This window comes from Hypanus sabinus, chromosome 10, assembly GCF_030144855.1.
Source record: "Hypanus sabinus isolate sHypSab1 chromosome 10, sHypSab1.hap1, whole genome shotgun sequence".
NCBI lineage: Eukaryota > Metazoa > Chordata > Chondrichthyes > Myliobatiformes > Dasyatidae > Hypanus > Hypanus sabinus.
In genome coordinates, this window is record NC_082715.1 from 99,028,906 (window position 1) to 99,055,237 (window position 26,332).

Consider the following 26,332-nt stretch of genomic DNA (forward strand, 5'->3'; position numbering starts at 1 on the left):
AAACTGATTGGAAAGCTGAGCCTACTGGGCCTGAACACCTCCCTCTGTAACTGGATCCTAGACTCCCTTACTGGGAGACCTCAGTCATTCCGGATCAGGAGCAGCATCTCCAACACCATCACACTGAGCACGGGGGCTCCCCAGGGCTGTGTGCTCAGTCCACTGCTGTTCACTCTGCTGACCCATGACTGTGCTGCAACACACAGCTCGAACCACATCATCAAGTTCGCCGATGACATGACTGTGGTGGGTCTCATCAGCAAGAACGAGTCAGCTTACAGAGAGGAGGTGCAGTAGCTAATGGACTGGTGCAGAGCCAACAACCTGTCTCTTAATGTGAACAAAACAAAAGAGATAGTTGTTGACTTCAGGAGGGCACAGAGCGACCACTCCCCACTGAACATCGACAGCTCCTCGGTAGAGATCGTAAAGAGCACCAAATTTCTTGGTGTTCACCTGACAGAGAATCTCACCTGGTCCCTCAACACCAGCTCCATAGCAAAGAAAGCCCAACAGCATCTCTACTTTCTGCGAAGGCTGAGGAAAATCCATTTCCCACCTCCCATCGTCAACACATTCTACAGGGGTTGTATTGAGAACATCCTGAGCAGCTGCATCACTGCCTGGTTCAGAAATTGCACCATCTCGGATCGCAAGACCCTGTAGCGGATAGTGAGGTCAGCTGAGAAGATCATCAGGGTCTCTCTTCCTGCCATCACGGACATTTACACTACACACTGCATCCGCAAAGGAAACAGCATTACGAAGGACCCCATGCACCCCTCATACAATCTCTTCTCCCTCCTGCCGTCTGGGAAAAGGCTCCGAAGCATTTGGGCTCTCACAACCAGACTATATAACAGTTTCGTCTCCCAAGCTATCAGACTCCTCAATACCCAGAGCCTAGACTGAGACCTTGCCCTACTGTCCTGTTTATTATTTATTGTAATTCCTGCACTGTTTTTGTGCACTTTATGCAATCCAGTGTAGGTCTGTAGTCTAGTGTAGATTTCTCTGTGTTGTTTTTTGTATTACGTAGTTCAGTCTAGTTTTTTGTACTGTGTCATGTAACACCACGGTCCTGAAAAACATTGTCTCATTTTCACTATGCACTGTACCAGCAGTTATGGTCAAAATGACAATAAAAGTTGACTTGCTTGACTTGATTTAGAGGACACAATTACAAGATTGAATTCAAAGTGACAACTAATTATGGTAATACTGATAGATTATCCCATGTACCCTTGGAAAAGGAAATATCTGAAAATGTACAAAAGAAGCATTCTCCCTAATGCAAATTGAAAGTCCTCCAACTATGATAGAGATGATCCAACAGAAATCCAGAAAAGACCCCACACTGTCTCAGGTCTACATGGCAATCTAAAATGGCTGGACTGTGCAGCAGAAATTCCAATTATCCCATTTTTACCAGCACCGTTATGAACTTGCCCTTATGTGGAAGGTTCACCTTATGTGGAGATTGAGAGATGTTGCACCATCCAAGCTGAGAATTGGTTTTGGAGGAGCTATGTGCTGGTTACCTAGGCGTGGCCAAAATGAAAGCATTGGCTCAAAGCTTTGTCTGGTCACCTAGGATATATCAGCAGAATGAGCAGTTTGCCTTGCAATGTTTATGATGCCAAGATGTCCAGAAGATGTCGAGAGCAGAGCCTCTCCATTCCTGGGAATTTACTGCATTGCCCTGGCTGAAGAATCATGTTGACATTGCCAGACTAGTCATGGGCATAAATTTCTTGGTAGTAGTGGATGCAGCCACAAAGTGGCCAGAAGTGTTCTCAATCATCTCCTCTACAGCCTCATACACTGCTAATGTGTTGAGAAGCCTCTTTTGAAAGATTGGTGTTCCAGAACGCTACAGTGACAAAAGTTCACTATTTATTGCCGAACGGTTTCTGTCATCCCTGAAATTGAATTAACTAATTCATATTGCCACTACAAAATGACTTGGTGGAAAAGTGTGCCCAGAGTCTACAGAACACACTGCAAGCAATGCCAGCAGAAGACACCACACTAAAACTCAATCAGCTCAGCAATCATAATGCATATTCTTGCATATCATAATGCAAAACATTCTGCAACCAACAACTTACAGCTATACAGTCCCTGGATCGTCCCTTGCAGTCACACTTGGATCTCCTCAAACCCTATCTTCAATAGGACCATGCAGGACAAACAGCTGAGACAAATTGTGTGCTCCTCAAACAAGGAGTTTCGATGTTTCACATCTGGACTAGCAGTCCTGACAAGGGACTAGGAGGTAATCTAAAGTGGGTACTTGGAAAGATTAAGAACAGAGCTGGATCACTCTCCCACACAGTGGAGATTGTGCCTGAAGTCACCTGGAGACAACATCTCCATCAGGTGAGGAGAGCAGAGTCAAATGTTGGAGAAGAAAGGTGTCCAGAGCTCTCAGAATCACTTCCTGCAGTCCCAGAATGAACTCCTGCAACCACCACAGAGGAGGCCCAAAACCTGAGATTGTTTCACAGCCAGAAGTCTCACTTACCAAGCTGAGTACAACCCCCTTACCACACCCATCAGAAAAGACATTATCCCACAAGAGTAAAAATCTTCCACACCAATTAATTCATTAGGCCTGAATGGACCACTAGTCACCAGCAGCCAACCAGAATAGGCCTACTTTATTTCCACTCTTTGCTTTCTGCCAGTAAACCAATCTTCTAACTGTGATAATATATTTTGTGTAATACCACGGGCTCTCACCTTGTTTAGCAGCCTCATGTGTGGCAAGTTGTCAAGGGCCTTCTGAAAATCCAAGTAAACAACATCCACTGACTCTCCTCTGACTATCGTGCCTGTTATTTCCTAAAAGAATTTCCCTTAAGGAAGCTATGCTGACTTTAGCCTATTTTATCATGTGCCTACAAATACCTTGAGACTTCATTCTTAATAATGGACTCCAACATCTTCCCAACCATTGAAATTAGGCTAACTGGACTGTAATTTCATGTCTTTTTTTCTGTTTCCCTTCTTAAGACTTTACTTTTGCATTATTCCCTTAGCAGTGGAAATTGTGGTGTAGAGCAACAAGATACTTTAAATGCAGAAGTATTACTTTTGTATGGAGTGGTAAGTGGAGTATCGCTGTCAAGAAGTGTCCCAATTGAATGGAGTTTACATGGCATTAAGAAGGAACGTATTATGTGTATGTATCTAACTATCTGAGAATGTATGGTAGGTGGCATATTCATGAAATAAATAAATCAGTGATTCAAAATTAAAGATTAATAATCAGGTCATTAATATTCCAATTATTCAGTCACAGAAAATGATAGGAATGAACTAAAATTTGGTTAGGTGCCATTTATCAAGAAACATGTTAAAATTAAGAACTTTTTTGGCTGAGAACAAAATAACGTTAGGGAGAACTGTAAAGTAGGAGAACTTGACTAAGTGAACAACATTGCCATTAAGAAATTACTGAAAATATTGAGGATGCATTAGAAAACTACTTTCAGCAAGAGTATGTCTTGAACAAGTTGAGGAAGCATCTAGAACTATAAAAGGATATTGTCAAAGATTCATTTCCTGGCTTAAAATGGCAACAAGCTCATTTCATTATCAGTCAAATGGCAAGCTGACCTATAGTAAACCTAAATTAATACTGCACGTGCAGAAAGCTCAGGCATGGCAGGAGCTTCACTAACTGCAGAAACACAACCATTGGTGAAACAGCCGTGGGGTAGCAGCACAACATCTTTCAAAATCAAAAGGCTATCTAGCTCTGTAAAGATTTTAAATGGACCCTGAGTAGCGTGGTGACACACACTCTGCTCAAACCTGAAGATTCACACAACAATCTCTTTCCAGGGTGGAAATGGTTAATACAAGTGGGCACAATTTTATGGTGATTGGAGGACAGTATGGGGAGGGAGAGTTCTTTACACAGAGAGTAGTAGGTACATGGTGCATCTTTCCAGGGGAGGTAATAGAGGCAGTTATATTAAGGCATTTAAGAAACCTTCAGACAGGCACATGGCTGATAGAAAGTTTGAGGGCTACATGGGGAGGAAGGGTTAAATTGATCTCAGAGTAGGTTAAAGGGTTGGCACAACATCACAGCCTGAAGGGCCTATACTGTGCTGTAATATTCTATGCTCTGTATTCAAAGTAGCAGGATCTTCATTTAGACAGTCAATTAGACTTGCAGGGGTGGGAATCTGGATCAAAACCAGACTGTATTAAAGAAACTCTTAGGCAGGCACATGGATGACTGAAAATGGAAGGCTATGTAGCAGGGAAGGCTTAGACTGACCTTAAGAGTAGCTTTAAAGTTCTTCACAGCATCATGGGCTGAAGATACTGTACAATGCTATAATGTTCTAAGCTCTATTTTCTATATACTTTCATTTCTCTCCTTTGTTCACATTTCTTCCTGGAAATCAGCTATGACTAATATGCCTTATCCGCCACTTACGTCATTCAGTGTCTTGGGCTCCACCCTAATACAGATGTTACCTTTGTTTTTTACACCACTCCCCTTTGTTACAGAATAATGTGGTCTCTAACATGCCTTGTTCCATGAAAGGTCATTAATCAGAAATGCTAATTCTGTTTCTCTCTCCCCACAGATGCTGACTGACCTGAATACTTGCAACAATTTCTGTTTTCAACAGCTGCATCACTAACACTTTTAGACAATTGTATGCACACGTCAGGCACGTGTATGGGGGAAATCATCACCAAAAATATTCCAGGTAATTATAGATGAGATAATGTTATGACTTGTATTGAACTGCTGCTGCTAAGTTAACAAATTTCACATCACATGCCAGTGATAATAAACCAGATTCTAATTCTGATCTATCTTCACTGTGGAAGACATTAGCAGTGTGTCTGAGGTCAGTGAGTGTCAGGGAGCAGGAGTCAGTGTCAGTGCTATTACAAAGGAAAAAGAGCTAGGCAAACTCAAAGATCTCGATGTGGTTAAGTCACTTAGACCCAGATTCCTGTGAGAGGATGCTGAAAAGATAACGGATGCATTGGTCATGGTCTTTCAAGAATCACATGATTCTGCCACTGTTCTGGAGGACTGGAAGATTGCAAATGTCACACCACTCTTTAAGGAAATAGGCAAAAGAAAGGAGATTATAGCCCAGTTAGCCTAACCTCAGTTGTTGGGAAAGTGTTGGAGTATTATTAAGGATGAGGTTTTTGGGTACTTGGAGATTAATGATAAAATAGGTCAAATTCAGCATGATGTCTCTGAAGGAATATCTTGCCTTACAAATCTGTTGGAATTCTTCAAGGAATGAATGAGTAGGGTGGACAAAGGAAAGGCAGGGGATGTCATTTACTTGGATTTTCAGAAGGTGTTTGGTAAGGTGCAAGGCATGAGGTTGCTAAATAGGGTACAATTTTGTGGCATTACAGGAAAGATACTAGCATGGATGGCAGAATGTCTGACGAGCAGGAGGTAGCGAGTGGGAATAAAAGGGACTTTTTCTGGTTCACTGCCAGTGACTAGTGCTGTTCCTTAGGGGTCTGTATTGGGACCATTGCTTTTCAAATTGTTTGTCAGTGATTAGATAATGGAATTGATGGCTTTGGGGCAAAGTTTGCGGATGATACAAAGATAGATGGAGGGGTAGGTAGTACTGAGGAAGCAATGTGAGTGCAACAGGACTTAGAAAAATTGGAAGAATGGGCAAAAAAAGTGGAGAATGGAATACAGTGTTGGGAAGCGTATGATAATGTATTTTAGTAAAAGGAACAACAGTGCAGACTATTACCTAAATGAGGAGAAGGTTCAAACATCAGAGGTGCAAGGGGACTTGGGAGTCCTCGTGCAAGACTCACAGAAGGTTAATTTACTGGTTGAGTCTGTGGCAAAGAAGGCAAATGCAATGTTGGCATTTAGTTCAAGGGGAATAGAATATAAAAGCAAGCACATTGGCCTTTTCTCCTTGAAGCAATGAAGGATGAGTGGTGACTTGATAAAGGTGTATGAGATGATAAGAGGCATTGATCGTGTGGATAGTCAGACTTTTTCCCAGGGCAGAAATGGCTAACACAAGAGGGCATAGTTTTAAAGTGCTTGGAAGTAAGTACAAGAGAGACGTCAGGGGTAGGTTTTTTAATGCAGTGGGTGGTGAATGCATGGAATGGGCTGCCAGTGACGGTGGTGGAGACGGATACAACAGGGTCTTTTAAGAGATGCCTGGATAGATATGTGGAGCTTAGAAAAATAGAGGGCTATGGGTAACCCTATGTAATTTCTAAAGTAAGCACATGTTCGACACAGCGTCGTGGGCCGAAGGGTCTGTATTGTGCTGTAGGTTTTTTTCCATGAGACAAAAAAATCAGAAGCAAAATACTGCAGATTTTTTTTTAATGTAAAGCAAAATCCATTGAAATAATCAGCAAATCACTGAGGTTAGGAACCCACTGTATTCAGTATTCACAGTACCTTGTACTTTTAAGGAATTAATCAAGTCCATTATTTTTAAAAATGAAAAAGTAAATCTTAACACTAATACTATGTACCTGGTAATACAAAGTTTGATTAATAAAAGGTAATCTGAATAAAGAATATTCTGCCTAAGCTTTAGTCACGTCTAATCAGCGACGAATTGAAAAGTCAAAATTTTCCTTCAAGGGTACATAATACTAACATAATGATTACAACAGACTCAATTAACCCAGGCCATTTCATTAGAAACTAAGCTATTAAAGATGGCAGAAACAAACAATACCACTATAGTGAAAAATGTATTATGTTTAAATATTGTCTAGCATAAGATTGTGTCATTTATTTAGAACAAACAGGCAGCTTGTGCCCTCTTTTAATTTACTTACTAAAATGTGGATATCAGAATGTCATAGAAATCCAAAGTATTCAGTATGTACTATAGGAATGTGAATCTGCTTGTCTCACCTGGTTTGACTTTTCCACAAATGCAATCCAACAGGACAACAAAGTTTTAACTGCTGCAGCGTGAAACAAAATTCCAAGCCAACCTCAAAAACTGGCCATGCTGGTGATAACCATGCTCTGAAGATAATTTAAACAAAATTATATATATGGAACTTAGTTTTAGTCTTTTGAACATTTTTTTAAAAGATTCTGCATAATGTAATAATCAGCACATTCCAGTGAATAACTTTAAAAAATAAAAGCAAAAGTATAAATTCTCTCTCATTATATAGAACCATGATATCATCATCACATAAAAGTTCTTTGAATTGCTGCAAATAAATTAGAGAATTCCAATCAATAACATGGGAAAGATTCTTAGGAATAGAATCTACTCACATATGGAGAAGCATAGACTTATTGCAGATAGTCAACATGGCCTTGTACAGGAGAGGTCATGTCTTACAAACTTGATTAAGCACTTTGAGGACATGATGAAGATGCTTCATGAATGTAGAGCAGTGGATATTGTACTATGCATGACATTTAGTAAAGCTTCTGACAAGTTTCCTCATGACAAGGCTGATCCAGAAGTTTAAGACACAAAAGACCCACAGTGAATTATTATATTAAATTCAATATCGATTTGGCCATAGAAAACAGAGAATAGTGATGCTTTTTCTGACAGGAGGTCTATGGCCAGTGGTGTTTTCCAGGATTAGTGCTGGAACTTTTGTTGCCTGTGATATATATAACTGATGTGGATGAAATGCAGGTGAACTAATTAGTAAGTTTGCAGATGATACAGAAATTGGTGGAGGTTTAGAAACTGAGGAATATTATTCAAGGATTCAATGAGATAAAGGGCTTTGTAAATGTGTGTTGAGGATTGGCACAGGGAATTTAATTGAGACAAATGTAAGGTGTTGCACTTTGGCAGGTCCATTAGGAGCATTGATCTATAGAGCAAACTTGGGGTATGATTCCATAGCTCCCTGAAAGTGGTAACTGTCAGGATGCTGGAGCAGGGATCCAATCGCAGACCCTGTACTGTGCACACAGTGATATTAATTGAATATCAAATCCTGAGGTGCAAACAAAGTCGGCGTCAAAGTTCAGGCAGAGATCAAAAGATCTAGAGAAATCCAAAAACCAGAATCAGGCAGTCAATATTCAGATGGACTAAGTACAGATATAAATGCTGGAAAGGCTCAGGAAAATTCACTGGCATAATCTGACCAAAAAAAACAGGGAAAAATAGAGGACTGAAGCAATAAACAATAGAGGCAGATGATAGGTGGAGCACAATGAGACCCAGGTGGCAGCAATACAGGTAATAATGAGAAGCAGATGAGAGGCGGAGTACTCAGTGATACAGGGGCCGGAGTAGAGCGGAATTGGGGTCAGGAGCACACGGCAATACAAAACCACAGACCGACAGCTAGGGGGAAGCACACAAAAAGACAGAGTTCACCTGGAGGTACTGATAATAACACAAGTAGATTGGGTGGCAAGGAAGGTATATGGCATACTTGGCTTCATCAGCTGGGAAGATGAATATAAAACTTGTCAATTCATTTTGTAGCTGTATAGATCCTAGGTCATGCCATATTTGGAGTACCATGTGCAATTCTAGTCACTGACACACAGGAATGAGGCAGAGGCTTTGGAAGGGCTGCAGAAGAGTTTCAACAGGAGAAGGCCAGGAACTGAGGTCGAGGAGGAGAAAAAAAAGGATCAGCCATGATTGAATGGTGGAGCAGTCAATGGGCCAGATGGCCTAATTCTGCTCCTGTGTCTTATGGACTTATGGTCTTGTTTGTATTAGAGAACATGAGATATAATGACATTTGGACAGATAATTGCTTTCTCTAAACACGAGATTCTGCAAATGCTAGAAATCCAGAGCGACACTCATTAAATGCTGGATGAACTCTCTGATTCTCTGGAGCATTGAAATCTAAGAAGCAATTGATCAAAGTGTATGAAAATATGACAGATCTTAAGATTATAAGACATAGGAGCAGAATTAGGCTATTTTGCCCATCAATTCTACTCCGCTGTTCCATCATGGTTAATCCCAAATCCCACTCAACCCAATATGCCTTCTCATCATATCCTTTGATCCCTGACTGATTACAAAAATATCAACTTCAGCTTAAAATATACTTGTCCTCCACCGCAGTCTGTAGCAGTGCATTCCACAGATTCACTATTCTCTGGCTAAAAAGTTCCTCCTTACCTCTGTTCTAAGGGGACACCATTCAATTTTTAGGCTGTGCCCTTTAGTTCTGGATACCCCCACCATAGGAAACATCCACTCCACATCCATCTTATCTAGGCCTTTCAACATTCAGTAGGTTTCAATGCATTCTTCTAAATTCCAGTGAGTACAGGTTCAAAGCTGCCAAATGCTCCTCATACATTACCCCCTCTGGGCTCCCCCCAATGACAACACATCCCTTCTGAGATTTGGGGCCCAAAACTATTAACAATGCCCTGTGCGACTAGTATCTTGTAAAGGCTCAGCATCATCTCCTTGCTTTTATATTCTAAAACCCTTGAAATAAATGCCAACAATGCATTTGCCTTCTTTACAATGGAATCAACATGTAAGTTAACCTTCTAGGAGTCTTGCACGAAGACCCCTAGAAGGTGGAAATGTCAAACACTGTCAGGGGAAGTGATGGAAGCAGATATGATAGCATCATTTACACAGGCACATAAGCAGGCAGGGTATGTTGGAATATGGACTGTGCAGGCAGATGGGGTTAGTTTGGATTGGTTAGCATAGACTTTGTGGGCTGAATAGCCAGTTCCTGTGCTATGCTCTCTGTTCTGTGTTCTTACACCGATTGGGAGCTACATAGCACATAGCACATGCTACATAGCATGAAGTTTTACAGCTGAGAATTCTTTGAACTAAACATAGAGGTGAATCCTTGCAATAAACATGGAACTGTGAGATAGGTATTTAGAATAATGGAGACTTACAGAACAAGGGGAACTTATTTAGCCTATTGTACCTATTGTAACTCTTAAATGGTGCAAACACATCTGAGACATACATGTATGTTGCAAATTTTCTACATAATCAAGTAAGTTGCATATTTTACTATTTCCAATTCTATTTTAGCATTAGTCAATGAGTTTGCTCCAATTATTTGGGCAGAGAATGTAAATCTCAAAAACTCTGAGTGAAAACCTTCTTCTCTCTTTGCCTTCATATCTTCTGCAATTGCTTTTAAATCAATGGCCAAGGATGACCAAGTTTAGGTCCATAAATCTGAGCGGCTTTGCTTTCATGTGGAGCATATCATGTTTCTTCCTGCAATATGTCAAAGGCCACAAGGTGGTCTTTGTGATTGGTGATCTCACCTGAAAAGCAGCAGTACTGGGCATAGCTTTCCAATTATAGTAATTTGTACATATTCAGCATAAACTCAGCAACTCTGCACTCCATCTTCCTAAGAGTGCTAGCATGAATTCCAGGATCTCATGTGGTTTCAAAACTGTACACAATATTCAAGGCCTTGTAAGTGCTTGATGCAGCTGAAGGAGAACATCTCCTGACTTGAACCCCACTGATCAGATTATATAGCCCAACATTCTATTAGCCTTCCTAATCGTTTCTGTGTGTAGTTAGAAGTCTATCAGGATGCCCAAATCAATATACAGTGTACATTCTAACTCAGGACCGCCCCTCCCGCAAGATAACATTTATATCTAATATTAATCCACTTTCTTTATGCAATATTTTTCATTTCCTTACATTAAATTTCATCTGCCATTTAGCTGCCCACATCTGGATTTTGTTTAGATCTAACTGCATTGATTCTGCTGCCTGAATGTTATCAGCCCATCCCCTTAATTTTGTGTCATTGGCAAACTTTACTAGTTTATTTGTTATGTGCTTTTCCAAATCATCAATGTAAATTAAAAACAGCAGTGGTGTCAAAACTGATCCCTGCGGAAACCCACTTTTAACATCTTCAATGTGTGAAAGTGATCCTCTCACCATAACTCATTTTCTGTTTTTGAGCCAATTCTGCACCCATTCGCATACCTTACGCTGAATCCCACCGGCTGTAATTTGATTATTAACCTCTCGTGGGGTACTTTGTCAAAAGCCTTTTGAAAGTTCAAGAAACTGATATCAACCACTCTATTTTATCATAAATTTTAGTTGCCTCTTCATAGAACTCCAGATTTTAGTAAAACATGATTTCCCCTTTCTGAACCCATGCGGGCTTTCTCCTAATATGCCTGCTCTTATCAGCTGCTTTTCCATTTCATTCTTTATTATTGTTTCCATTATCTTGCCTGTGATACACATTAAGCTTACTGGTCTATAGTTATTAGGGTCAGTGCAATCACCCTTTTTATACACTGGGACAATGTTAGCCCATTTCCAGGCCTTAGGGATTTCACCAGTCTTTAATGACTATTGAAAAATACTTATCAGGGGTTTGTATATATAATCACAGACCACTGGATACATGTTGCCTGCCCCTGGAGATTTATTAACTTTCAGCCTTTTCAGCTGTAGCAGGACCTCACATTCTAAGATCTCTAAATCATTTAAAACAACCTTATTTTTCTGTACACTTACTGGCATAATGCTAACATCTTTGCAGGTGAATACTTCAGTAAAATATGAGTTACCAGTATCTGCTATATCCTTCTCTGCATAATTTAACACCCCACTATTATTCCTAATACACTTAACTTCCTCCTTGATTGTCCTTTTATTACCAAATTATTGAAAAAAATCTCTTAGGGTCAACATTAGCGTTATCAGCAATATCCTTCTCAACGTGCCTTTTGGCAATACGAATTTCCCTCTTGACTATAGCTCTCATATTTTCATTTGCCCTACAGTTAGCATCATTACTATTTTGTCTGTATTCCTTATGCTGTTGTCATTTCTTCAATAATTTATTATGTATATGTTTATTCATCCATTAAACAGATGTGCACCTGGCTCCCTCTTTTCCTGCATTCTATTCTGAACTGTGTCATTTAGTCTATATCACCATTCCTTGTGTTTTCTGCCAAAGTATATCACTTCAAACTTCTCTTTTTTTTAAAATTCCATTGGCACATTGAATTTTAAAGCAATGGTAAATGACATTTTTGAAATCTAAGGAATGGAGTGGAACAGACAGAATAGATGCTGAGAGGTTCTTTACTCTTTAGCTGGAGAGTTTGAAACTAGGATAAGGGATCAGCTTATTAGAAATTAGAGACAGAGAGACGTTGTAGCAGAAAGTGTTATAAACCTTTGGAATCCTCTTCCCCAGGAGATAACGGCCAATTGGTTAATGAGTGTATTCAAAGCTGAGATCAATAAACATTGAACTTCTATAGACCTGGGATAGCTTTACCCACAAAACCTATGCCACTTCCTTCTTGAGAATCATAGAACATTACAGCCCAAAAACAGGCCCTTTGACCAACTTTGTCCTTGCCAAATTGTTATTCTGCCTGATCCTATCAACCCACACCTGGATGATAGCCCTCCATACCCCACCATATCCATGTCCATATCCAGAATTCTCTTTTAATGTTGCAATTTAACTCATATCCACCACTTCCACTGGCAACCTGTTCCATACTCGGACCACCCTCTGAGTGAAGAAATTTCTCCACAGGTTCCACTTAAATATTTCACCTATTAGCCTGAATCTATGACCCCTATTTCTAGTCTTACTCAACACCAGTGGAAAAAGCCTGCTTGAAATTGCCCTATCTATACCTTTCATAATAAGATCTCCTGTCATTCCCCGGTGATTCAGGGAATAAAGCCCTATCCTATTCAACCTTTCCCTATAACTCAGGTCCTCAAATCCCAGCAAAATCTTATAAAGTTTCTCAGGATCAAGTTCGAGTTCAAGTTTATTGTCATCTGACTGTACATATAAACAACCAAGTGAAACAATGGTGCATCTACAGCACATAACACAAAATATTCCCAAAAATAATTTAATAAAATATAAGATATAATTCAAAGCATATGTAGTGCTCAGCACAACTAAACAGTAAGCAGCAAACAGTCGCGTATACAGTAAGCTGTTTGCTATCCTAGTGAAGAGACCTTGGTGTTGCTGGGTGTTCATTAGTTCACAGCATGTGAGATGCAGGCATTACCCAGTCTAGCAGTCCTGCTCCTGATAGTCCTCTACCTCTTTCTGATGGTTTTGGGTCAAAGGGCTTGTGGGATGGGTGGACGAGATCCTCAGCAATGCTTTGGGCCCTTAGTTTACCATGCTCCTAGTAAATGTTACAAATAGGGCGAGGGAGACCCCAATAATCCTTTCAACAGTTTTTAGTATCTTCTGTAAGGTCTAGAGGTCAGGTGCATTGCAAATTTAAATGATGCAGCCAATCAGGACACTCACGATGATGGTCCTGTGGAAAGTTGGTAGAATGTGAATGGGGAGTTCCAACTCTATTGATATCTTTACTGTAGGTAGGTGACAAAATCTGCGCCCAAAACTCCAGATTTGGCCTCACCGATGTCTTTTTCAATTTCAACATAATAACCCAACGCCTGTATTCAATACTCTGAATTATGAAGAGCAAACTTATCTCCAGTTGTTTCCTCATGCATAAGAGCCTGATGGCATTTAATAATGAGTCAGAAAATAGTAGATAATAAATAAATCATGATGGTATGTAAAGCAAATAAAATGGTCAATATTACATTCCCAGTTAAAGTCCAATATACCAGTTTTAGAGTTGATTTGGTTTATCAGTGCACACAGAATTGAATATTAAATATATGTACATGCTAAAGTGTAGATGTTCAGATGGGGAGTACTGTCACTGTGTAGAGAAAAAGTTGGTAAGTCCAGTAGACAGACCAAGCAGGTAAGTGATGGGAGGGGATTACGAAATGAAATAGTTACAAGCAAGGAGTCTAACAGTGAGGTAAATAGTCAAAAGTTTAATTGAAATGCAGGATTATGATATTGTTGCCATTATTGAGATATGGACTGGCAACTCAGTATGCTGAGATTTAGCAATTTTAGGCATGACAGAGTGTGAATGTAAATGTCGATTTGCACTATTAATCAAAAAAGTGTTAATTCAGTATTGAGTGAAGATATCACAGAGGGCTCATCAAACAAGGCCTCATGGCTCAAAACTTGGAACAACAGGGTGGTGACACTTTGCTGCAGATGTATTACAGACCTCCTAAAGTCAGCAGGAGATAGTGGAACAGATATGTAGACAAGTATCAGAGAAAATTAAACAAGTTCAAGAAAGATAAAATAGTTTTATAGTACAGGGTGATTTTAATTTCCAGAATATTAACTGGTATTGGCTTATAGAAGATCAGAAGAGATCTTTCTTAGGTCCAGGAGAGCTTTTTGGCAATTGGAACTTATCTTGGGGAATGTAAATGGTCAGCCAGAGAGAGTGTGTGTAAAGGAGTTTCTTGGAGGCAGGTACCTGTAGGTCCAAATATTTCAACGTGACTATGGAAAAAAGACAAGAGATGGATCAAGAATAAAGATCTTAAATTAGGGAGAGGCCAATTTCATTAAGATATGCCAGGACACAGCAAAGATTATCTAGGAGCATCTACTTGAGGCAAATCTACATCTACATAGTAAAAAGCATTCAAAGGAGGAATAGCAAAAACATCAGGTCCAGCATGTCTGTTGTAAGGATAAAAGCCAAGGGCAACTAATGCAGGAAACTCTAGATGTTGAAGATATCAAGGGTTGGATAAAGAGAGAAAAACGAAACCTATGAAAGGTATAGAGAACTAATATAGGAAAGGCCCTTCAAAACAATGAAAGCTTCTTAAAAAAATTAATTACTTTTATTTGTATATTAAGGGCAAAGTTAGGACCCATAAGCAATCTGAGAGTGGAGCCAGAAGGTACAGATGAGGTCATAAATGAATGGTTATTGTGACACACCATTTGGCCTGTTTTCATCTTGCATGGCTTTATTATTATTAAAACTCATATGACATGATATCACTTATCCACATCAGGTATACACGAGCACATCAAACTTGCAGGTTGAGTAGGTAGTAATGAAGGCAAATTTCATTTCCAGCATTCATTTCCAGCATAGCATTCATTTCCAGAGGAAAGAAAACTAGAATATGAAAACAAAGGTGTAATGTTGAGATTTTATAAGGCATTAGTCAGGCCATATTTGGAGTATTGTGAGCACTTTTGGGTCCCATATCTAAGAACAGATGTGCTGGCATTGTAAAAGGTCCAGAGGAAGTTTACGAAAATTATCTGGGGAATGAAGGGGTTAACATATGAGGAGTGCTGGATGCAGCCCACTCCATAAATGGCAACACTTTCCCACCGTTATTTACATAGAGCACTGCCACTAGAAGGTGACATACACCATCAAGGTCCCTCACCATTCAGGCCAAGCTCTCTCTTCACAACTACCATAGGTATAGACAGAGGAACAGAAGCCTTAGATCCCATACCACCAGGTTCAGGAACAGTTATTACACCATAATGATCAGGCTCCCAAAACTGCATGAATAGCTTCACTCACCAGAACTATGAACTAACTCTACGTCCTACAGACTTTTTACAACTCATATGTTCAGTTGTTCATAGAGTTCTCAAGTTGGCAAAGTGTTTTTTTTTAAGCCTTGGCAAGTTGCCACAGTGCATCTTATGATCATGATGGGCTACTGGTGGAGAGAATAAATGTTTGAAATGGTGGAGGGGTTACAGAAACTACAAAACTGGTCCCTTCACCTCATCCCTTTTCAATATCCAGGGACCCAAACAATTCTTCCAGGTGAAGCAACAATTCACTTGCACTTCTTTCAGTTTAGTGTATTGCATTTGGTGTTCACAATCTAGCCACTTGACAGTGGAGAACCCAAACACTGCCTGAGTAATCGCTCTGCAATCACCCGCATTCAGTCTGAAGGAGTGACCCTACACTTCTAGTTGCTTGCTACTTTAGATCAATGTACTACTCCCTCTCTAACCATTCTGCCTGTGGCTTTCTGCACTGTTTCAACAAGGCCCAACACAAGCTTAAGGAACAATATCTCTTTGTCTATCTGGGCACATTGCAGTCTTCCAGACATTGTACTGAATTTTGCAGTTACACGTAGTTCATTCATTTTCTATCAGAGCTGGCCACTTCTACAAGTCATCATTTTGGGATCTGATTTTCTTTCTCTCTTTGTATAGCCTGGCCATCTAGGCCATGTCCTGTAACTTTGGTCTTAACAACAAATGAGTTCAAAGAGTATTAAACTGATTAGAACTGTAATTCCAAAGGCTACATTAAGTCATTTAGTCTCAACCCTGCCAGAGATATTCCCTTTGTTCTACCCCCACCCTCCACCACTCACCACTGAAAACTAAAGTGCTTTTTCTCTTTCACAGGGGCCCAGAAATATCATTTGGTTGTCTTTCTACAGTTGCTGGCTGATCTGCTGAGTGTTTTCAGCATTTTCTGTCTTCACTTCAAACTTCCAGGTAGCTGTGGTTTTTAGTGTTCATGATGGTATTGCAATAGGCTATGCTATCTAGACTGTTTTGAGCCTCGCGGTTGTGCTAGAGCGGTACTCACCTACGTAACTCTATCACATAGGCCTTGTTAATAGTGGGAGGCCTTGAAGCATCAGGAAATTAATCACTTCCAACAGGGTATCCAATGTAATAGTAATGAACACAGAGGAACTGAAAAACATTGTATTATGATTACCTGGTCAGTAAAACCTGATTTATTTGCAATGCGAGTCGAGCGAAAATAGGTCTCTCCCTCCACAAAGGTAAGGGTGATTATCAATGTATGGGCTATGTGGTATTGCCACTACTACAGACAGACTCCGATGACAGTCTGAAGAGGAATGTAAATTTAGATTAAAAGAAAAACAAAATATTTAAATACTGGAATGAGGAAACACAAATATTGAGTCAAAACATGAAGTGGCTGGTTGCTAAGGAGATCCGGAGAAGATCAAGGGATATAAAGACAAGGGCTATGGTCAAATATTATGTTAATGAAGGGATCATGACATTCCCAGAATTCTTGATTATGAAAGTTGGAAATATCAACAAGTAATACACCTTCAGTTACATAACAAATATCATAAAAGTCATGGATTTTACTGCTATCTGCTAGAAAAGGGTGAGCGCTTTTCTACTTTTATGCTGATCAGCTATTGAACCAAATATCACATTACAATGACAGCAAAACACTAGGACAGAAGGTTTCTGTTACAGAGGTTCCTGCCATGGCTAACCCAAAGCTGGGAATGAAACCTGCTGAGCAAAGCAATATGATTATCAGAGATTTAGAGCAGGCCAAGATATCCTAGACTGAAGGACAATCTACTAGGAACAGCCTGAACCCATGGCCTCACAGGAATAATAATTTAGCATTCTCAGAGTAATGAAAATAGTTGCAATCATGGTTAGTAGTGATCTGTTGGGACTGTGTAAGTGGATCAGTTCACTGGGATATCTAAACTATGGTCGTGGCATAGCATAACATAATATAGAAGGCAGATGACTCAGTGTAGATCCATTAATAAGGCAGTTTCACTTGTGACTATAGAAAATGAAGCAACATGGTTTTTTTGGGAAGAGCACTGTATCATCAAAACTTACAGAATTTTCTCTTGGATCAACTTTCAATGGAATTGCATGCACTAAGGGAGGATTGGTTGCAACATTACTAAGATCCCACTACTGATAGTACCTTGGACTAAGTCTCAGGTTAATTTGACAGATTGTAATCTGACTACAATAAAAGCTTGAAAGTCATTGTAGAATCAAGAATCTTGGAAACAGTATTGAGCAGAAAAGCCAGGGGAGATGACTTCATGAATGAGGGAAGGTCTGGGGTCCTTCAGGAGTCAGAAGGTGACTTAGGATGCAGCACAGAATGAGAGTAGAAATTATTGGCATGATACAGAATAACATGCCAAATACAATGTATAATATTTACTACAACAATTAGTAAATACATCAAGCTTAATGTTAACAGTTTAGAGAATATGCAATAAAATGTGTTTTTGTAGATATGCATAATAATGGAAACAATTCTGTTAATGCAACAGTTGTAGTATCAGTTATGTCAGTTGTGTAGGAAGCCTATACGAATTAGTGATCCATTGGAATCAACAGGTGTGCAATAAATGAAGAATTTATAGTTGAAAAGACAAAGGAATTGGGTGAGGTGACGTTTTTTGTTTGGTTAAATTTATAGTTGTATGTAAATATGTATGTCCATAAATAATCGGTCAATTATATAATTGCATGCCTACAAAAATAGCTAGCTGATGGTATAATTTTATGTTTGTAAATAGTTGATAGATTTATTAACGTCAAAGCAATGTGTCATAATCAAAGCTTAAATGACTTTGCTTGGCCAGCTGGTCGAAGCTGTTTCTTCTTGCGCAGAGATTCTCTGTCACACCCATTTTATAGCATAATGTTAATATAAGATAACAAATTTAGGATCTAGACAATTTTGAACAGCAAGTGGCACTAGAAAATCTGGTGAAGGTAGGTTTGCCTTGTAGGTAAATGTATGCCTGGGTGATCATGGAATATATGACTACACCAAGCTTTATCTGGCACAGACCCACCTAACTGAATTCCTAAACTTAGTCAATGCTCACTCAGCAAATGCTTGGTCTCCAGCCTTCAGTGATCTGCCTTACTTGCATATTTTAACCAAGATGCAGAATCAGACTGAGTCTGTTGGTGCTCTACATTACAGTAACCTGTTTGTTTATGGTGAACACTAGCTTCTTTGATCTCCTTATATTCCTTTCTCTTTCTTCTCTTTAGTTAGCTTTGCTCTAAGCCCAGTCTCTTCAACTACATTGTGAGATTGCAAGTTCTACCTTCTTCCCGCTTCCATGTAAAGAAGTACCTTTTGATTCCTCAGAGTGGGGACTCCAGGAGCTTCAGGGCTGAATGAACGTGCAGCTGCAGTGTGATGGAGGTTGGCACTGGTGTTTATGTGTGGAACAAGCTTCCAGTAGAAGTGGTAGAGGCAGGTTCGATACTGTCATTTTAAAAAAATTGGATAGGTATATGGACAGGAAAGGAATGGAGGGTTATGGGCTGAGTGCAGGTCAGTGGGACTAGGTGAGAGTAAGCATTCAGCACGGACTAGAAGGGCCGAGATGTCCTGTATCCGTGCTGTTATTGTTAAATGGTTATATGACATGTTGATATCTGATGTACCATCAATAACTCTCTCTGAGACGTAAAGGCGAGATATCGGCTTTTGTTGACTGGAAGAAGGAACAAGCAGTGGTTGACCACCATACTACATCCTGGAGACTGAGAGGCCGGGCTCAGGCCTCAATCGCCTTTATACCAGGGTCTGTGGGAGGAGCCACAGGAGCAGTCAGCAGGGGGCGTGTCCAGACAGGTATATGTAGTTCACCACAATATCTACTCCGATTTATCCAAATAAGTCATATTATATTGAGGAATTGAGGGCATTGAGGAATGCAAAGGAACAGAGAGATCTAGGAATAACAGTGCATAGTTCCCTGAAGGTGGAGTCTCATGTAGATAGGGTGGTGAAGAAGGCTTTTGGAACGCTGACCTTTATAAGTCAAAGCATTGAGTACAGAAGTTGGAATGTAATGTTAAAATTGTACAAGGCATTGGTAAGGCCAAATTTAGAATATTGTGTGCAGTTCTGGTCACCGAATTATAGGAAAGATATCAATAAATTAGAATGCAGAGACAATTTACTAGGATGTTACCTGGGTTTCAGCACTTAATTTACATAGAAAGGTTGAACAAGTTAGGTCTCTATTCATTGGAGCGTAGAAGGTTGAGGGGGGATTTGATCGAGGTATTTAAAATTTTGAGAGGGATAGATAGAGTTGACGTGAATAGGCTGTTTCCATTGAGAGTAGGGGAGATTCAAACGAGAAGACACGATTTGAGAGTTAGGGGGCAGAAGTTTAAGGGAAACACGAGGGGGTATTTCTTTACTCAGAGAGTGATAGCTGTGTGGAATGAGCTTCCTGTAGAAGTAGTAGAGGCAAGTTCAGTTGTGTCATTTAAGGTAAAATTGGATAGGTATATGGACAGGAAAGGAGTGCAGGGTTATGGGCTGAGTGCGGGTAGGTGGGACTAGGTGAGATTAAGAGTTCGGCACGGACTAGGAGGGCCGAGATGGCCTGTTTCCACGCTGTGATTGTTATATGGCTATATGCAATTCCAGGCAGCCTCCAAATCAATAGCCATGATGCCACATCCAGGCCCAAGACAAGGAGGTATTGAATCATTTCCATTTCCAAAGGCAGACGTAAATATGTAGCAGCTAGCCTCTGGGAAAATTCTTAGAGCCAGCAGTAATGGCACATGCATCATACATTGCTAGATAAAAACATTGCACGTACTTTCAAGTATGCCCCCGTCCCAAAACTTCATTCTGGGATCAGCAATGTTGGTAATGTCAGTAATGTTTTGCGCCTGACTGCAATGTGTCTATGGGCAAGTTGTAGAACTGATGGCCATACTAGCTATTTCAAGACCAAGGAATTGATTGTTATCTCAGGAAGGGGAAAACACACTTAATGTCATTGAGTGGTCAGTGGTAGAAAAGGTGAGCAGCTTCTAGTTCCTGAGTGTTAGCATCTCTGAAGACCTAATCCTGGGCCTAACACATTGATGTAATCATGAGGAAAGCAATCAAGAGATTCTACTTCATTCGGAGTTTGGGGAGGTTTGGTAATTCAGCAAAGAATCTTGCAAATTTCTATAGATGTACAGTAGAAACTTTCTGACTGGTTGTGTCAAAAGCTGGTTTTGAGGTCCCAATGCAAAGGATCAGGAGCAGGCTATAGACTCAATCACCTATATACTCTACAATTTGGGAACAGCTTCTTCTTCTCCACCATTGGATTTCTGAATGGTTCATGAATCACCTTGTTATTGCTTTTTTCCTGCTATTTTCTGTTGTAATGTATAGTAAATTTTGTCTTTGCACTGTATTTCATGGCATATGTCAGTACTAATAAACTTGATTCTGATTAAATCCTGTAGCCTGTTAGTTCTTACCTTACAACCTGTTCTGAGTGGAGTCACAAGAGGTAGCAGACACTGGAATCAGGAGCCACATACATGATGCTGGAGGAACTGAGCAGGGCTATGGATGGAAATGGATAGTTAACATTTTGGGTTGAGGCCCTTCATCTGGGATGGATTTCATCTTTTCTCAGTCGCCATTTGGCTGTGCAGATATGCCATTCTGATTTCAGGAACTGGCTTCTTTGTTCTCTTTCACCCCACTGCAATTTTTCTACATGTTTTCATTTTCTTTTTGGAGTGACCATCAAGGATTTTGTGAGCTGTCTCTTCAGGTATTGAACTGACATGCCTGACCAGGTGATTGGAAGGAATCAGTAGCATCAACATTCAAGATAACATTAACAAGACACAGTCTTCTAATCCTACGGATTCAGATGTGTATAGAAGCAAAGGCCTCCATGATGAATTGTACAACACAGAAATATCCTCGTTGGTCTTCATGTCTGTGTCAACCATGATGCTAATTTAAATGCCATATCTGCTCCTTTGTGCTCTATGTCCCTAAGTTAGGATACTATTCACTGAAAAGAGGGACATTTCAAAGACTTCTGTTTTAGCCTCATTTCAAAGCTCTTTCAGTTACTGTTGCAACATTAGAAGCTCAATAGCTAATTTTCATTAGAAACATTGCAAAAATGGCCAGAGAAATGATGAAATTCACTTTCACCTTCAATATTCCACCTTGACTGTCTGAGGCAAGTAATTTCTGAAGATCCAGGCCTTAATCTTGGCATAAAGCTCTTGGTCTATAGGCCAGCTTTATATTTCTGAGACCTGAATTACCTACCCCAGACTCTTTTAAATATGGGCTGTGATTTAGAGTTGACTGACATGGCAAGACTCAATGTGACCTTTTTATTATATCACACACAGCGTAAAAAAAAACAAAATATTATCATAAGTAAGTTAATAAAAATGTAAGTCATGCATAAGCACAGGTAAACAGTACAGTAAGCAGTAAACAGCTCAAAGTCCGAATGGCAAGAGCTCAGTGGTGGCTGGGTATTGATTAGTCTCACAGCCTGATGGAAGAAGCTGTTACCTGGTCTGGTAGCCTGATGCTTCTGTACCTCCCTCCTGATGGTGATGATGATGATGGTCGGCTGGTGGCACAGTGACATCAGCACCGGACTCTGGAACGGAGGTTCCAGGGTTCGAATCCAGTCGGGCTGCTCCCGAGTACACTTTCCAACTCGACCTCATAAAATAAAGAAAAATATTGTGAAATGTCTGTGTGAGGAGTGGCATGCCACACAGTCTTTCGTTCTGTGCCTTGTAAGGCATGAAAATGCCCGGTGCTGGCCTCACAGGCTTAAGTCAATGTCATCATCATCATCATCATCATCATTATCATCTCCTGATGGTAGCGGATCAAAAAGATTGTGGGATGGGTGGTAGAAATCCTCAACAATGCTTCAAGCCCCTCGAATACAACACACCCAGTAAATGTCACAAATGGGGGAAGGAGACACTGGTAATCCTCTCAATGTTTTTTAATGTCCTCTCTACAATCGTCCAGTCTGATGCCTTGCAGCTTCCATACCACAGAACAATACAGCCAGACAGGACACTCTTGATGGTGCTCCTGTGGATTTTTAGAATGGGGACGGAGAGATTTGTACACCTCAAACTCCTCAGAAAATGTAGATGCTGCTGTGCCTTTTTGATTAATGAGGAGACGTTGCAGGTCCTGGTTAGATTGTCTGTTACATGCTCACCAAGGAACATTGTGCATTTCACTCTCTCCATGGCAGAACCAATGGAGAGTGGTCGATCTGTGATTCCTGGTATCCACAATCATCGCTGTTGGCTTATCTGTGGTGAGACTCAGGTTGTTGTCCTTGCACCATCTGACAAGCCTCTCTACCTCCTTCCTGTATGCCGACTCATCTCTGTGACTGATGAGGCTAGCCACGGTTGTATGGTCAGCCAACTTGATGACGCAGTTTGAGCTGGATCTGGCAGTGCAGTTGTGAATCAGCAGAGTGAACAGTGGCAGGCTGAGCACACATCTCTGGAGGGCTCAGTGCTCAGCGTGATGGAGCTTGAGATGTTGCTGCCAATTCAGGCTGACAGGGGTCTTTCCTTCAAGAAGCCCAAGATCCAGTTACAAAAAGTGACTTCGAGTCCCAAAGAGGACAGTTTACCCACCTGCCTCTGAGGGATTATCGCGCTAAACTCCATCCAAGCTGAAATCGATGAACAATGTCCTGCGTATGAAGCATAATTTTCTAGTTGGACAGGATGGAGTGGAAGGCCAAGGCTGTGGCATCAGCAGATTGAGCAGTAAGCGAACTGAAAATGGTCCAATGTGGCTGGAAAGTGGGATTTCAACCCAATACAGCTTGTCAAAGCACTTCACAATTGTTGAAGTCAGTGCCACTGACATTTAGGCTAGTTACCGTCATTCACTTGGGTACCATAATCATGGTGGCTGCCCAAAGTCTGCAGGGGCAGTTGGCTGTTTCAAAGAGGTATTGAAGATGGTCGTTAAGACTTCTGTTAGCTGGGCTGCATGGTCCCTCAGCAGCTGACTAGATAGTTGTCTGGTCCCACAGCAATGTGTGGCTTTACCCTACCTAGGCTATGACCAAACAGGGCACCTATTCCTCAGGTGAAGAGGGGTTTTCCTCATTGTCACATCATTCCATGTTAAATCGTGTACAGAAGGAATTCAGCTTATCAGAAAGGGAGGCGTCATTGTCATAGACACCCAGGGTAGTCTTGTAATCAGTTATAATTTGTATATCTTGTCATGTGTGCCGTGAGTTTCTGGTGTCACAAGGGTGTCTATGAATTTTCTGTCAGTACTCACACTTTGTCTTCCAGACGGCACGAGAGAGTGCAGCTCTTTCTGACCTCAGAGTCATCCTGTCCCCCAGTAAGAAGGCAGCATCCTGATCCCTGAGCAGTGTATGCACGTCTGCAGTCTGGTTTGTCCTGGCAGTGTAGTGTTTAATTACAGTAACATCCTCGAAACACTTCACTATGTAGCCAGTCACTGATCCTGCATATTCATCGATGCTGACATGATGGTTGTGGGTACCCACCATCCTGTTTGAAACAGGCTTCCAGTGCTGAGGTGGCACCTTCAGTCCAGGTGCTAATCACCCTGTACTTGTTTACCCAGTAGACTACATACAGGGATTAGCAAAATGAAGTGACATGGGGGCTCCACAAGCATTAGTATCACCAGGTCTAATATATTCTCTCCTCTGGCTGCAAAGTTGACAAGCTGGTAGAACTTTGATGGGACTGTTTCTAAGTTGGTATGATTGAAGTTACCAGCAACAATGAAGATACTCTCAGGGTGAATGGCTTTGATGCCACAATACAGCTCCTGCAGTGCTTCCCCAGCACTAGCACGGGTGGGGGGAAGGTAAACTGCCATAATCACACAATGGCAGTGAACTCCCTCAGTAATTAGGAGGACTTGCACTTCACCATTAAAAACTCTATCTGTGGTGAGCGGTGGATGTTCACACACTAGTACTTACAGAGACCTCCTCCATTGATCTTACTGGAGATTGCAGCATTTCTGTCCACCTGAAAGGAGATTAGGCCTTCTAGCTGGATGGCCGAGTCTGGAGTGGTGTCCTGGGGCCATGTTTCTGTCAGAACGAGTGTACAGCATTGCCTTATCTCCCAATGGTTCAAACGCAGGCACAGGTAATCCATCTTATTTTCTTGTGATTGGATTAGTGAGTAGAATAGTTGGGAGCATGAGCCTGCAGGCTTTAAGTCTCACTCAAATAATGGTGTGCTTACTGCTCTGCGTTTTTGAGAACCACTTCCACCATCCACTTCCCCAAGAAGCTGAAGCAGGCTGTGACGCAGGGTGAGGGCCTGCTTCACGCATTAATGAACAGTACCTTCATTATCCTGCCCGTTAGCGAGGCAGCCTTGCAAATGTTAGTGTTCTTCATCTTTAGCAGTGTTTTTCAATCATAGAAAAGTTAAACAGGACAAAAAAATGTCACCATTGGTTGGAGCCAGAGAGGCTCCTGCAACTATACATGTGATGTCAGAACTTGTCTGGTCCCACAAAATTTGTAGCTTCCCAAGATACACAGCTATTTCTTGAATCCATGTACAATGAACTGACTTGGTTGAAGACTGGCTTCTTTGATGTTAGGGATCAGGAATATTGGGGCTCCAATCATACTCAAGCAGTTCCTGTGGGAAGATCAAATATTCATTCAGATACCCGCAACAACCACTCTACTCCAAGCTCCATTATGGCAAGAGATTTCTGGCAGGAGAGAGAAAATGCTTCCTAGATGTCTTTAAAGTTTTCTTGAAGAATGATGCATCATTGTAACTGATTCATGACATTTCCTGACTTGTTCAGGGGTTATTCAATTTGTTCAGGGACTATTCAATATGAGGGAATGGCATGCTGTACCCCTCAAGACCCTGGAATGGAAGCAGGCAAAAATGGCCCACATACTCATGAAGCACCTCCTACCCTTCTGCTGGCAATTTGTGGATACCCACAAAATTTTTCAGCCACTGAGCTGTAGTGGAAGCCACTCTTTGACTGGCAGAGGAGAAAAAAACATTTTTGCATGTTAGGTACAAGAACCACAAATGATGGATGTTTGTGCGACATGAAGCATGCAATCATTTCTTTCCCACCACAAATTTTTATTTCTTTTCCTGCCTGACAAAATAAACATTATCTGATCCAATTGTGTTGGTAATGAATAATCATAGATGGAGGAAGGAGTGTATAAATTCCACGGCAATCTATTTTGAGTGCCATGAAAGACGTGTTTACAACCAGTTGCAATTTAAACACCTTCCTCCTTGCACGTCTCCCAAAGTTCACTGTGTAACCTTTGGACTTTGATCAGTAAGATCAAACCATGGACAATAAAATATTGCTGGTGTTGGAAACCTGAAATAAAAACTGAAAGTGCTGGAAATATTCAGTCATCAGAAAGCAAAAGTAGAGAGGGAACAAAATTTTTATCGGATCAATAACAAAGATTCAATAAAGGAGTGTTCTCCATTTGTACATTTCTTTTCACCATTTTATATGCCATTTCAGGAATGTATCTCAGCCAATGATTACTCTGTCAGGCCCAAATCGGCAACTGAAAAGTAAATATATTTCAGATAAAGGAACACAGCTAAAAATTTGTTTTTTTTTCTCTCGGTAGATTTTGAGTTGTAACCAACACTGTTAGTCCCAAGCTAGTATTAACATATTTCAGCATGTATGTTTCCATATCCCTTGATTCTAATAAATATTCCTGTTCTACGACATGCAAGATCTGGAACTACTCCAATGAATCTAAAATAAACAGTGTCTCACAGAATAACTCATGAACAAGTAACACAAAAG

General features: G+C 40.7%; 1 long non-coding RNA gene across 1 annotated transcript in view; it reads left to right on the plus strand.

Moving 5' to 3' along the window:
- Positions 1–4,612: 4,612 nt before the first annotated feature.
- Positions 4,613–26,332, plus strand: part of LOC132400318 (uncharacterized) — a 33,821-nt gene continuing 12,101 nt past the window's right edge. Inside the window, exons 1-2 of the long non-coding RNA XR_009514223.1 lie at positions 4,613–4,739; positions 16,294–16,386. This is a non-coding gene — a long non-coding RNA (uncharacterized LOC132400318). The remainder of the gene's footprint in view (positions 4,740–16,293; positions 16,387–26,332) is intronic.